Source organism: Acomys russatus, chromosome 22, assembly GCF_903995435.1.
Source record: "Acomys russatus chromosome 22, mAcoRus1.1, whole genome shotgun sequence".
Taxonomy (NCBI): domain Eukaryota; kingdom Metazoa; phylum Chordata; class Mammalia; order Rodentia; family Muridae; genus Acomys; species Acomys russatus.
This window is the reverse complement of record NC_067158.1, coordinates 47689683-47701161: the sequence shown is the minus strand read 5'-3', so window position 1 is coordinate 47701161 and position 11479 is coordinate 47689683. Positions and strand designations below refer to the sequence as shown.

The 11479-nt window shown below is 36.9% G+C and overlaps 1 pseudogene; it reads right to left on the bottom strand.

Annotated features, from left to right (window-relative positions):
• Positions 1 to 2181: 2181 nt before the first annotated feature.
• Positions 2182 to 8615, bottom strand: LOC127205753 (60S ribosomal protein L10a-like; annotated as a pseudogene).
• Positions 8616 to 11479: the final 2864 nt, after the last annotated feature.

Sequence of the window (11479 nt, the reverse complement as noted above, 5' to 3'; positions counted from 1 at the left end):
TACAAATGTAGCAGAACATCATTTGGAGTCATTTTATTGATACTATACACTAATTTAATGTAAACAATCAAAATTTAATTTAAGTATTTAGTTATTCTTACTGAAAAAAATCATATGATCAGCAAAAGAAATAGAGGTCCTTATCTTAAAAATCCGGGTTACTGATCACACAAAAAGAAATACTCTATTATGGGGCTAGAGAGATGGCTCAGAGGTTAAGGGCACCGACTGCTCCTCCAGAGGTCCTGAGTTCAATTCCCAGCAACCACATGGTGGCTCACAACCATCTATATAATGTGATCTGATGCCTTCTTCTGGCCTGCAGGTGTACATGCAAGCAGAGCACTGTATACATGATAATAAATAAGTAATAAATCTTTTAAAAAAAGAAATATTCTATTAGAAACAATACTTGGGGTTGCTAATCTTCAGTTTACCTTTCTGTCTTTTTCTTCCAAGTCTCATGGAAGATCCAGAGGTTGTTTTTAAAAGTTGACCTATATTCATCCTCTATGGTCACTTCTATCAGAAAGGAGAATAATTGGGTTACTGGAACTTTGAGGCTTTTTATGCTTTACCAAGGATGTCTGGGTTCAGGTCCTGATCACTTTAAATGAAGTCAAACAGACAAAGCACTTAACCTGAAATGAAAATTAATGGCTGGGGATGAATTTGCTTCCTACATATTTAATTACTAATAGATATAAAAGTCAGTGGTCAAGACCAAACATAATCCTTTGACACACTATTGCCATGGCAGGGTATTTCCCAGCTTAAAAAAAGCTTTATTTTTCAAGGAAATATTTATAAGAAAGTACATTTTTAAATAATAGGCTAATTGACAATCATAATAGATCCTGAGAATACCTGAATTCTATTAGACAAAAAAACAAAAAATGTCGTTAGTAGATGAAAGAATACCACACAGAATGGAGAACAGTTTGTTGAGTCCACAAGAATTTTAAAAGCAATAAGCAGCCGGACGTGATCAAATGTGAGACTAGGTAGATCTGCCTGCCCATTTCTTGGGTCACACTATCTCGTTTATGCAGCTGAATATGTAAATGCATGGAAAGAAAGAATTGTTAAGCATACCATCTTTTCCTTTTCTAAATTCACTAAGTCAGACTAATAGATGCTTGCTGTATTTAACTCATATTGAAGACAATTGTACAGATCTGAGGAGCACATATGACAGATCTCAAGCAAAACATGCAATGAGTTAGTGAGGCTATCATTTACCGGGGCATATATTGTTGTATTTATCAGTGTCTTGGGGAAAATGTTTCTGTACTGTTGCAGATGTTTCTGCTTCCTGTGAATGGTGTTTGTCTTTGTCTCATGGATATTGTTCATCTGTTGTTTTGATGTTGACCATTTCCCCCTGTTTCTTTTGGCTGCCATGGGGTTGAAAGCTAATGTGATTCCTGAGACTTCATTGGGATTTACCAGTGCTCTAACATTATACTGTAGAACAAGTTGTTATAAGTAGTATTGGACTACATTGGCTAGATTTTCAGAGCTGTCTTTTGATAATCTTTGCTTTATCAAGATAGTTTTAATAAATGTAAATTTGAGATGTACAATTGAAGACCATTTTTTCACTTACAGCACACTCTACGATTGTAAAAGCAAATTTTTTCATTCATTACATTTACCTTAGATTAGAAATTAAAATACAATATAAGGATAATAAAAAATCATATAGTGTTAAGATATTTTATAAAAATTAAAAAGGAAAGCAAATTTGTAACAGCAAACAGTGGAAGCCATTTAAAATAGGATAAAATATACAGTAAAAATATGAACATTAAATAATAAAAAGTTAAAGTTATCTGGCATATATTTATAAAAAGCTTTAGTCAACATATTATCAGAGTATTAAATAGAGGGTCATTGATGATTCCCAAGTAGCTGACCACTAAGATTAACTTGTTACCTCCTGCCCTGGTTCATTTACTATCAATATGAAAACACAAGGACAAAAATCAACTTGGGGGAAGAAAGAGTTTATTTGGCTTATACATCCTGATCACAGTCCACCACCGAGGGAACCAGGTCAAGCTGGCACAGAGCAAGAAGCATCTAAGACAGCTGCTTACCAGTTTGCTCACCGTGGTTTGTTCAGCCCATTTTGTTATACCACCCATGACAACCTGCCCAGAAGTGACACCACATCAATCATCCAGAAAGTCTTCTTGGCCTCCTTATGGGTCATCTGATATAGGCAATTCCTCAAAGAATGTTTCCTCTTTGCAGTTAAACCACTGCTCCTACTTCAATGTAATTATAATGCTATATACCCAATAAACACGTAAAAGAGCATCTTACTACACATGTTAAAATAATGGCATATATTCCTTTATTAATCATTGCTGCATTTTTGTATAATGTATAATTGTTTACTAATTTATTTTCCTAATAACATTTCAGATATCTCAATATTTTCCATTTCCCATATTAGTTGAACTATAGTCATCAACTATTTTCATGTCTGCTCCTCAATTAACATGAAACTAAGTGATTATGCTGTTAGGGTGTAAACAGCATACAAAAGATAAAAGGAGAAACACTTTAGATCAAATATCCAAAACAAGATCCACAGTAAACAGAAAAACTTGAATATTGAACAAATTGCTATGGTCATATGCTGAGTTCAAAAAATTATATATGAATATTAAACTACAGGCAGGATTTTTAATGGTGCACTATAGTATTATCTCTTGATATTCATCCTACATTATTTGTCTTCATATCATTCTGAAAGGATGTATCTGTCTAAAGAACAGCAGGTAGCCAAGAAGAGACTTGATACCCTATGAGCATATATAGGGGGAGGTGATCCCCCTCAGGAATAGTCATAGGGGAGGGGAATAATGGGAAAATGGGGCGGGGGGAGGAATGGGAGGATACAAGGGATGGGATAAACATTGAGATGTAACAAGAATAAATTAATAAAAAAAATACAAAAAAAAAAAAGAAATGATTGCAAGTTTTTTAAACAGACGTTCAAGGTGACATCTGTGAACAACACTACCTGCCTTTCTATTCTACATGACAGTGACCACTACACAAGTAACATCTTTGTTTTAAAATTAGCTTTATTTTAAGGAACCTTAAAAAAGAATCACACACTAAAATTGACTAGAGACAAAGTTTATACATTTCAACTTAAAGGTCCCGATAGTCTTTTTTTTCTTTCATTAATTTATTCATATTACATCTCAATTGTTAACCCATCCCTTGTATCCTCCTATTCCTCCCTCCCTCCTGTTTCCCCTCCTCTCCTCCCTTATGTCTGTGACTGAGGGAGACCTCCTCCCCCTATACATGCTCTTAGGGTATCGAGTCTCTTCTTGGTAACTTGCTATCCTTCCTCTGAGTGCCACCGGGCCTCCCCATCCAGGGGACGTGGTCCATGAACTCTGGTGCCCAGTTTCTGACCATGTCCCATAGTCTTTCTAAGTCTGAACAGTTTTTTTAAGTCCAAAGTTTTGTTTTGTTTTTGTTTGTTTGTTTGTTTTGTTTTTTTTGTTTTTGGGGGTTTTATTTTTTGTTTTGTTTTGTTTTGTTTTTGAGATGCAAGGCGATCTCTTGAATTTAGCCACCTGCAAAATCAGCAGCAAATTATATAACTCCAACAATGGGCCAGAATATACATTACAATTCTAACATAAAGAAATGGCAGTGACATGAGGAAATATTAGAGCAAAGCAAACCCAAACGTAGCAAGGCAAACACCAAATCCTGCTGCTTTGTGTCTGGTGTCCAAAGGCTTAGACAGTGTAGCCTCTCCAGATTGCTCCATGTTATTTCTGTCTCCTGGACTGGTTTTACTGTTTATATGCAGCTTTTCTTAGCTGATATTTCTGGGTTCTGGGATCCTGAAGATCATTTGGTCACCATTGCAACATTATCTTAAATTTCACAGTTTCACACACATACTGGCCCTAGGGGTCTATTGCACACTCCAGCCACAATTGTCTGGGAAATTACAGAAGGACAACCTATGACTTCCTCACTCTTGCATCTTTCATGCCTCCACAGCCTTTTTTCACAGGGTCTACAATACCAAATAGTGTTGCTAGCTTGAGACGAAACTTCACCCCCATCAAAGACATTTGCAGCAGCTTTTGGTTGTAGTTGCTGTATAGGAGCAGAAAATCCTGTCTGTTCTTCGTAAGTTGGCAGCTGAGTTATATTGAGTCTTGCCCTCCAGGCTCCTATCTAATTACTCCAATACAGGGTAGACCTCCATGAAAAGCACTAATTTTCTTTCTTAACAATACAGTCTCCATTCCAGCATATGCCTTGATTGTGTCATTGTTTTATTTTTAATACACACACACACACACACACACACACACACACACACACTTTGTATTTCTGTTAGCCCCTCTTGATCTTTTTATCACTGAAGACCTGCATAAGGCACTCAAAGAAAGAATAAGCAGGCTACCAAGATGAGACTTGATAGCCTATGACCATATAGTGGGGGAGAAGGTCCCCCTCAGCCTTAGACCTAGGGGATGGGAATAGTGTGAAAGCAGGAGGGAGGGAGGAATGGGCGGATACAAGTGATGGGATACCAATTGAGTTGTAATCTGCATAAATTAATAAAATTAAAAATTAAAAAAGAGTGATTACTCATAATTACAGGATGGAGTCAGTATTAGGCTATCTTAAAGTCTCTTCTACTAAAGGAATCAGTCCATTAATTTTAAGTTTAGGCTTTAGGAAAGTTCTCAGGACATGGTTAAAAAGTAGTACATTTTTGTTAAAATATTACTAGTCGTTGTTTTCTGAAAACTCTTGAGCTGGGCTTTCATGATCAAAATGGTTCTTGGCCCTAATGTCTTCCAAGTTCTTACTGAGATGGTTAATTAAGCCCTGCTTATAGCATCCCACTACTTTTCTAGTCTAATCCTCCAAAGTCTTTCATATTTCTCAAAACAGCAATGTTTGGTTCTTCACAGTAAAACCCCATTTTCTGGTACCAGCTTCTGGATTAAGATATTTTCTTTTGTCATAATAAAAAGGCAATGACACAAAAATCTATATTATAGAAAGGTGATTTTTTTTCAAACTATCCACCATGGAAATAGGAAACAGGACTCCAAGCAGCAAATGTGGTGGTAGCAGCAGTATGCTGAGAGACTGCATCTGAAACCAAAGACAGAAAAAAAAGTGGAAATGAAGCGAGGTTCCAAGCTCTCAAGGCCTGCCTCCAATGTATACTCCTGCAAATCTGCATCTCCCAATGAGTTCTTCAAACACCACCAGCTGGGGACCAAATATCCAAATGCATGGGCCTATATGTTACATTTATCACTGAAAGCATTCTATTAAGATTCTTTTTTTTTTTTTTTTTTTTTTTTTTTTTGGTGGCAGCGCTAAGGTTTATTGGGGTGTCCTAGTATAGATTCTGGGGCTTGCTTAATGTACAAAGCCCGGACGTTTTGCCAGTTCTTCTTGAACAAGGACACCAAGAAATTGACAGCCAGGGGGATGTTGTAGACCAGCTCATCATCAGTCATCTTCACATAGCCAACAGCAACAGCCAGACACAACAACGCCTTCTTCATTTGGAACTTGATGGTGGATTTCACCTCATCAACTTTGGCCACCATGTTTTCATTGTGTGTCAGCAGGGAAGGGAACTTGCCAGCCTTGTTCAGGCCTGGGCCCAGGCTTGATCAGAGACTCTGAGGCCAAAAAGGCCAGTTTCTTGACCAACTTCTTGTTCTTGTTCAGTTTCTTGAGCGCCTCGATGTCCATGTGGGGGATATCCACCGCCTTGGCCTCATCACCATGCTGCTGGTCCCCCAGGACGCACACCGAGAACTTGGGGCGAGGAGTGGACTTTAGCCTGATGGTGCCCGAAAAGCGTTTGTCCTTCTGAGGGTCATAGTTTTTCAGGCTGATCTGCAGCTCCAACCGTCTCCAGAAACTAGCGGCGTTTGCGTTGGTTCCCGTACAGGACTTCCCGCACTGCCTCGTACAGGGTGTTGGTGGGAGACTTTGCTGCTCATGGCTGCTCCAGCAGTGAGAACCGGAAAAAAGAGACCTATTAAGATTCTTTATCACTTTTATGTGTTTAGAAAAAGCATTTGGCTTCTTCTTTTGTCAGAAGCCAAGCTATCTTATAAAAGTAGTGGCAACTTATTCACTAGAGAAAGATACCTAAGCAATCATATGAAAATAGTCACATCCCTGTATGTGTTGTCCTCATCAAAGTGGCTGTCATATTTATGTATGGCTTACAGTAAAGCCCCTATTAACTGTCTGAAGTCTTCACTGGACAGCACTATGATCTCTTCTAGGAAAGCACGCATTATTATTGAAGCACAACACATTTGTCTTCAAATATTTTTCCTAATTTAAGTGCCTACCACAAGAGATGAATTTGAATTTGGACTATTACTAGAAGCTATGCCTACTTGCTAAAATGGCCATATGCCAAGATTAAATAAATTTAAATAAATTGGGCAAGATTAAAAGATATTGCAGAAAAGGAACTATAAAATACCAGAATATATGTGACTTTTGAAATAAGTGAACAGAAGCCAGGTTATTAGAAACTAGATTATACTTGTCTGTAAATATCCTAATAGGTCTCCCCTAAAGTAAAATGAATTATTTTATCACCTAAACTAAGGTAAAATTGGTAGTATATGTAATACAATAGTGTGTAGGTTGGCAATTACCCTAATTTTATACAGTAAAATCGAGAATCATGCTTTTCATTACTACAACAAAACACCAGAGTAGTCAACTTAAAAGCAAAAAAAGTAAATGTATACATTGGCTTATATTTTCAGAGAAATTAGTGTATGGGCACTGAACCTTTTTTTTTTTCTCTACAGTGGTATAGTATACCATGGGGGGAAATAGAAGGAGTCATTGGCAAACATTACCTGGTCATGACAAGGTACATAAGAAATAAAGAGAAAAAGTTAGAGAAAACTAATATTAAAATATAGCCTTAAGGGTATGTCCCTAAAGACCCAGCCTTCTTCCACTAAACCATATCCTTATCCTTCACCTCTCATCACTATAGGCTACAAACCAAGCATTTATCAAATGAGATCCTTTGGGGACACTCAAGATCTTACTGTAGTATAATAAATATATTCTTTTGATGACTACAGTATACAAATACACACACACACACACACACACACACACACACACACACACACACACACACACTTACCCTTCTGAAATTCTCAAACATATCTTTTCACTAAGTTCTAGTAACCGTTCAGGTGGAAGTATAGTTTTCATTGTTACAACAGATTATGTTTCCTTTAAGCTGAGTAGAGGCAAAGAAGTTTGTTTATACTCAAGAGCTATATTGCTGAGACCACATAACTGTAAGTACTTTAGAACTCTTCAGTGTAGTTGTAAGGTCACATTTCATGATGCAAGGATGGAAGGGAAAAGGAACTTCATGTTCTAGTTTGTGTTTATGGAATCTATTGTTTATAAAATAATTTGCACCATTAAGAGAACTTTTTCTAAATTGTGTGCACTGTCGAATATTGGACATCATTAATTGTTATAGACTAAACAACATCATATGTCTGTCATAGTTGACAATCAATGATGTATGATTATTACTTAAAATCCAGAAATAATACTACCAACATAGTTATCTACCTGACAGTATTTATTCACATTCTTATGGGCCCTATGGGAAGAAGGTATTACAGACAGATACTTTTGTGTCTATTTAAATTAAGTTCTCTGTGTCCCTCATCCCCATTGCTTTAAATGGTTTTAAATCTTTGCTACAACTATAATACCTAAAAAGGCTCGCCTGGTCTGACCAAACTCTGTCAAATCAGATAAGTCCCAGAAATCAAGTCAGTAGCTGAGGCCAGGGTATCTGGGTCAACTAAATGGAAACAGCTAAATAAAGCTAAGGCAGAACACCTTTCTCTGATATTTAGAATTAAGAATAAGAGAGTCCAGTCTCGGCTAGGGCTATTTTCTTGAAAGGGAAGAGAAGCACATAATGACTAAGTCTTCTGGCTCCATATGGACTGGGTAGCAGGGAAAGATGGTCCGCAGGGAGAGCAGGAAGCAGATGCCCAGGAAGAAACACAGACGAGGGAGTGGGGAGGAGAACGAAGAGACAGATTTGCAATTTCTGGAAGTTTTCCAACTTCCCAATGTTGTCTGCTCTGCTATCCTTTGAGTTACAAAACCACTCCTCTGTCCTAAGAACAAGTTGTCCTTTGTGGAAACCAAATTCACGTTGCTGTTTACTATTTGCAGAGAAACAAAAATGTTCCAACTTCTATAGACAGATGCCTGTGAATAGACAGCTTTTACAAAGTAAGGGAGAGGCAAAATTAACTATGTGAATAAAAATCTGTGACTCCTCACATCAGCTCTTATCCACATTCATTTCAGTCCAATAAACAAGGAGAACAGAACAACATTCTCCAATCCCTGACTTGCTGACATCAGACCCAAAACATTTCCTTGGGCAATAAAGATGATGGGTTATTTTTATAAGACCAATGATTACTGGGGTGTTTACATGCATATCTTGGATCACTTTGGCCTCTTGTAGTTTTTCTAATATAAAGATCAAAAAGGTTCATGTTCCATAAACAGCTAGAAGAATGTCTTTTATTAAATCTTAGTCCTAGGTGAGCCAAGAAAAATTTGAGTTCAAAATTAAAAGTTTAAAGGGTTTCATAAGGGGAAATATTTACAGTAAAAGTCTATGATTAGATTCTTTATCAATTGTGGAAAAATGCATTCCTTACATACTGCATACCATTCTGGTCTCTTGTAATCTCAGAGACTGGCAGCAATGCTAAGGTAAATTAAAGGATGCCTGACAAAGGAGTAAAGTCAAAGTGACATCTGATTTTCTAACCTAAGTTGCTAAATCTAGAAAGTGGAACAAATTCCTGATAGGAAATGCCATGCAGTTAAGGGAGAACATGTCTAAATTCCAGAGGAAAGGCTTGGAGCTTTATTATAGTAGTTGGCTACAAACATAAGAGCCTGCAAGGACTTCTCAAAAGTATATAGAGAAGATAAATGTATATGCAAGAAATCATTCCCAAGCCAGGAGAGTCCTGGTGAAATGAGTGCATGGCACCAGGAGGCCTCCGCAAGTCTAACTGTTTGTTCATCCATTGTAAGGCGATCTATTGCCTAGTGCTGTTATAGAGTCACATCCCAGAACTGAGATAATCAATTAGAGAAAAAGACATGTATGACCTCAATGAAACAAAAGTGAAAGAAGGATATGGATTTCCAATGAGAGTATAGAGCAAATGAGAGGAAGTGTCGATCAAGTAAAAGATTCCCATTAGACAGGACTATAATGTCCTGAGCAAAGTCATCATCATCACCATCACCACCACCACCACCACCATCATCATCATCATCATCACCACCACCACCACCATCATCATCATCACCACCACCACCATCATCATCATCATCACCACCACCACCACCACCATCATCATCATCATCATCATCACCACCATCATCATCATCGTCCTTATCATGACCACCACCACTACCACCACCATCATCATCATCACCACCACCATCATCATCATCATCATCATCATCATCACCACCACCATCATCATCATCATCATCATGACCGCCACCACCATCATCATCATCCTCAGCAGCACCATTATATTTCAACAAAACGTGATATATTCTTGAATCTATAATAATAAAAATTATGATTTGAATAAATAGAAGTAAGTATCTCATGTAGATGAATAAAAATGATTTATGCCAACACTAATTTGTCATAGAGATAAAGAAAAAGTCTCCTTTTCTATGACTTCCCTTGTATATGATGACTTCTTTGGGATGATGTTTCAATAATTTCTTGTGGATAGGTATCATGGAATTGACAGGGACTTTAATAGAACAATATTAAAGAAAGATGAATTTTCAGTCCTTTGCTTATGGAGCTAGGGTGATCTTCTCTTCCTGATTTTAGGCAGTAGACCTCCAGATTCTTAGTAGCTCCCATGTTATCTTCAGACTTATAGTTACATCATTGAAGTCTATTGTTCAGAAGCCTTGTAACTTGACCATAGATAAACTTCTGACATTGAAGAGTCTGTAGTTTTTAATTATGAATGCTGTTCAGGAGCTGCTCAGCATTCATAATCACCTAACCAAGCTTCCTCATTGAATATTTTCTCATACCTATGAGTCTTTCTAATTCTCTGCCTCTATCTATCTATCTATCTATCTATCTATCTATCTATCTATCTTTCTTTCTACCTATCATAGGTTGATTGCTATATCTATACATTCCACTGGTTTTGTATATCTGGGGTACCTTAGGGAAGTTTACATTTTATTAACAATGACAAAAAAGTATCATAGTACTAACTAACCTGATGTTAATAACCGGGAGAAACTGAATGGAAAATAGACATAACTTTTCTGTTGTATAGTCACTTTTTGTGTGAAGTTTCCAGAGGCGAGAATAAGGTGAATTAACGGGTGAATTAAAAATTAAATAGCCAATTGTTCTTACTCTAAACTGCACATTTCCTGAAGCAAAACACTGCATGTATTCTCTTCAATCCTCTTACAAATATAGACACTTAACATAATCTATTCAGCGTATGAGTATGTGCATTAGTTTGTTGAACAAACGAGTAAAAGTAGAAAAATAGCTTGTAAATATACACTAACTTTCCAGGTAATAATGGATGTAAAGTTATGTTGAAAATTTTCAGGTGATGTTAGAAAATGATAATCAGAAATTGACCAGCATAATTGGTCTTATGGGACAGATTCAAGAAATAGCAGGTTACAGATTACATGCTAAGGTTTGTATGCACGTGACATCTCTTTGCCTTTTTTCCATAGTAAGATAGTATTACAATATGTGAGTATAACTGTCTTATCCTTTATTTATTCAGGCTGCCATCTGTTCTTAGTGTGGTCCAGATACAATGGCCCTCAACTTGTGTCTTAAATAGTTTACAATCCATGTAACACTAAGATGTAAATTGCCTTCACATCTCCACTTCCATACTGCATTTCTCTCTTCTACTTCAATGATCAAGTCTATCTTCTTGTTTCTGACTCAGGTCAATGGTTACCTACCTGTTAAAGAAACTCCTGCTGTGTTTAGACAAAGGCATATACTGCTTCTTATCTTTATCTCATAGTATATAGCAATTTATTTTTCAATTTTTTATATAAGCTTATACTCTCTCTACAACTCTGGTTGGCCTTGTCTTTATCATATGGCCTAGGGTAGCCTTGATCTCATAGCAATCTTTCATTCTCAACCTTCAAAGTGCTGAGTTCAAAGGTGAGTTACACTATGCCCAGCTTTGCTGTAGCAATATACATATTATAGTGCATAGTTTTGGTTTTCATTCTTAAATCTATTATCACCATTACCAATGTACTTGCATGCTTGCACATATTTAATGACTTCCAACTCTCTCAAGAA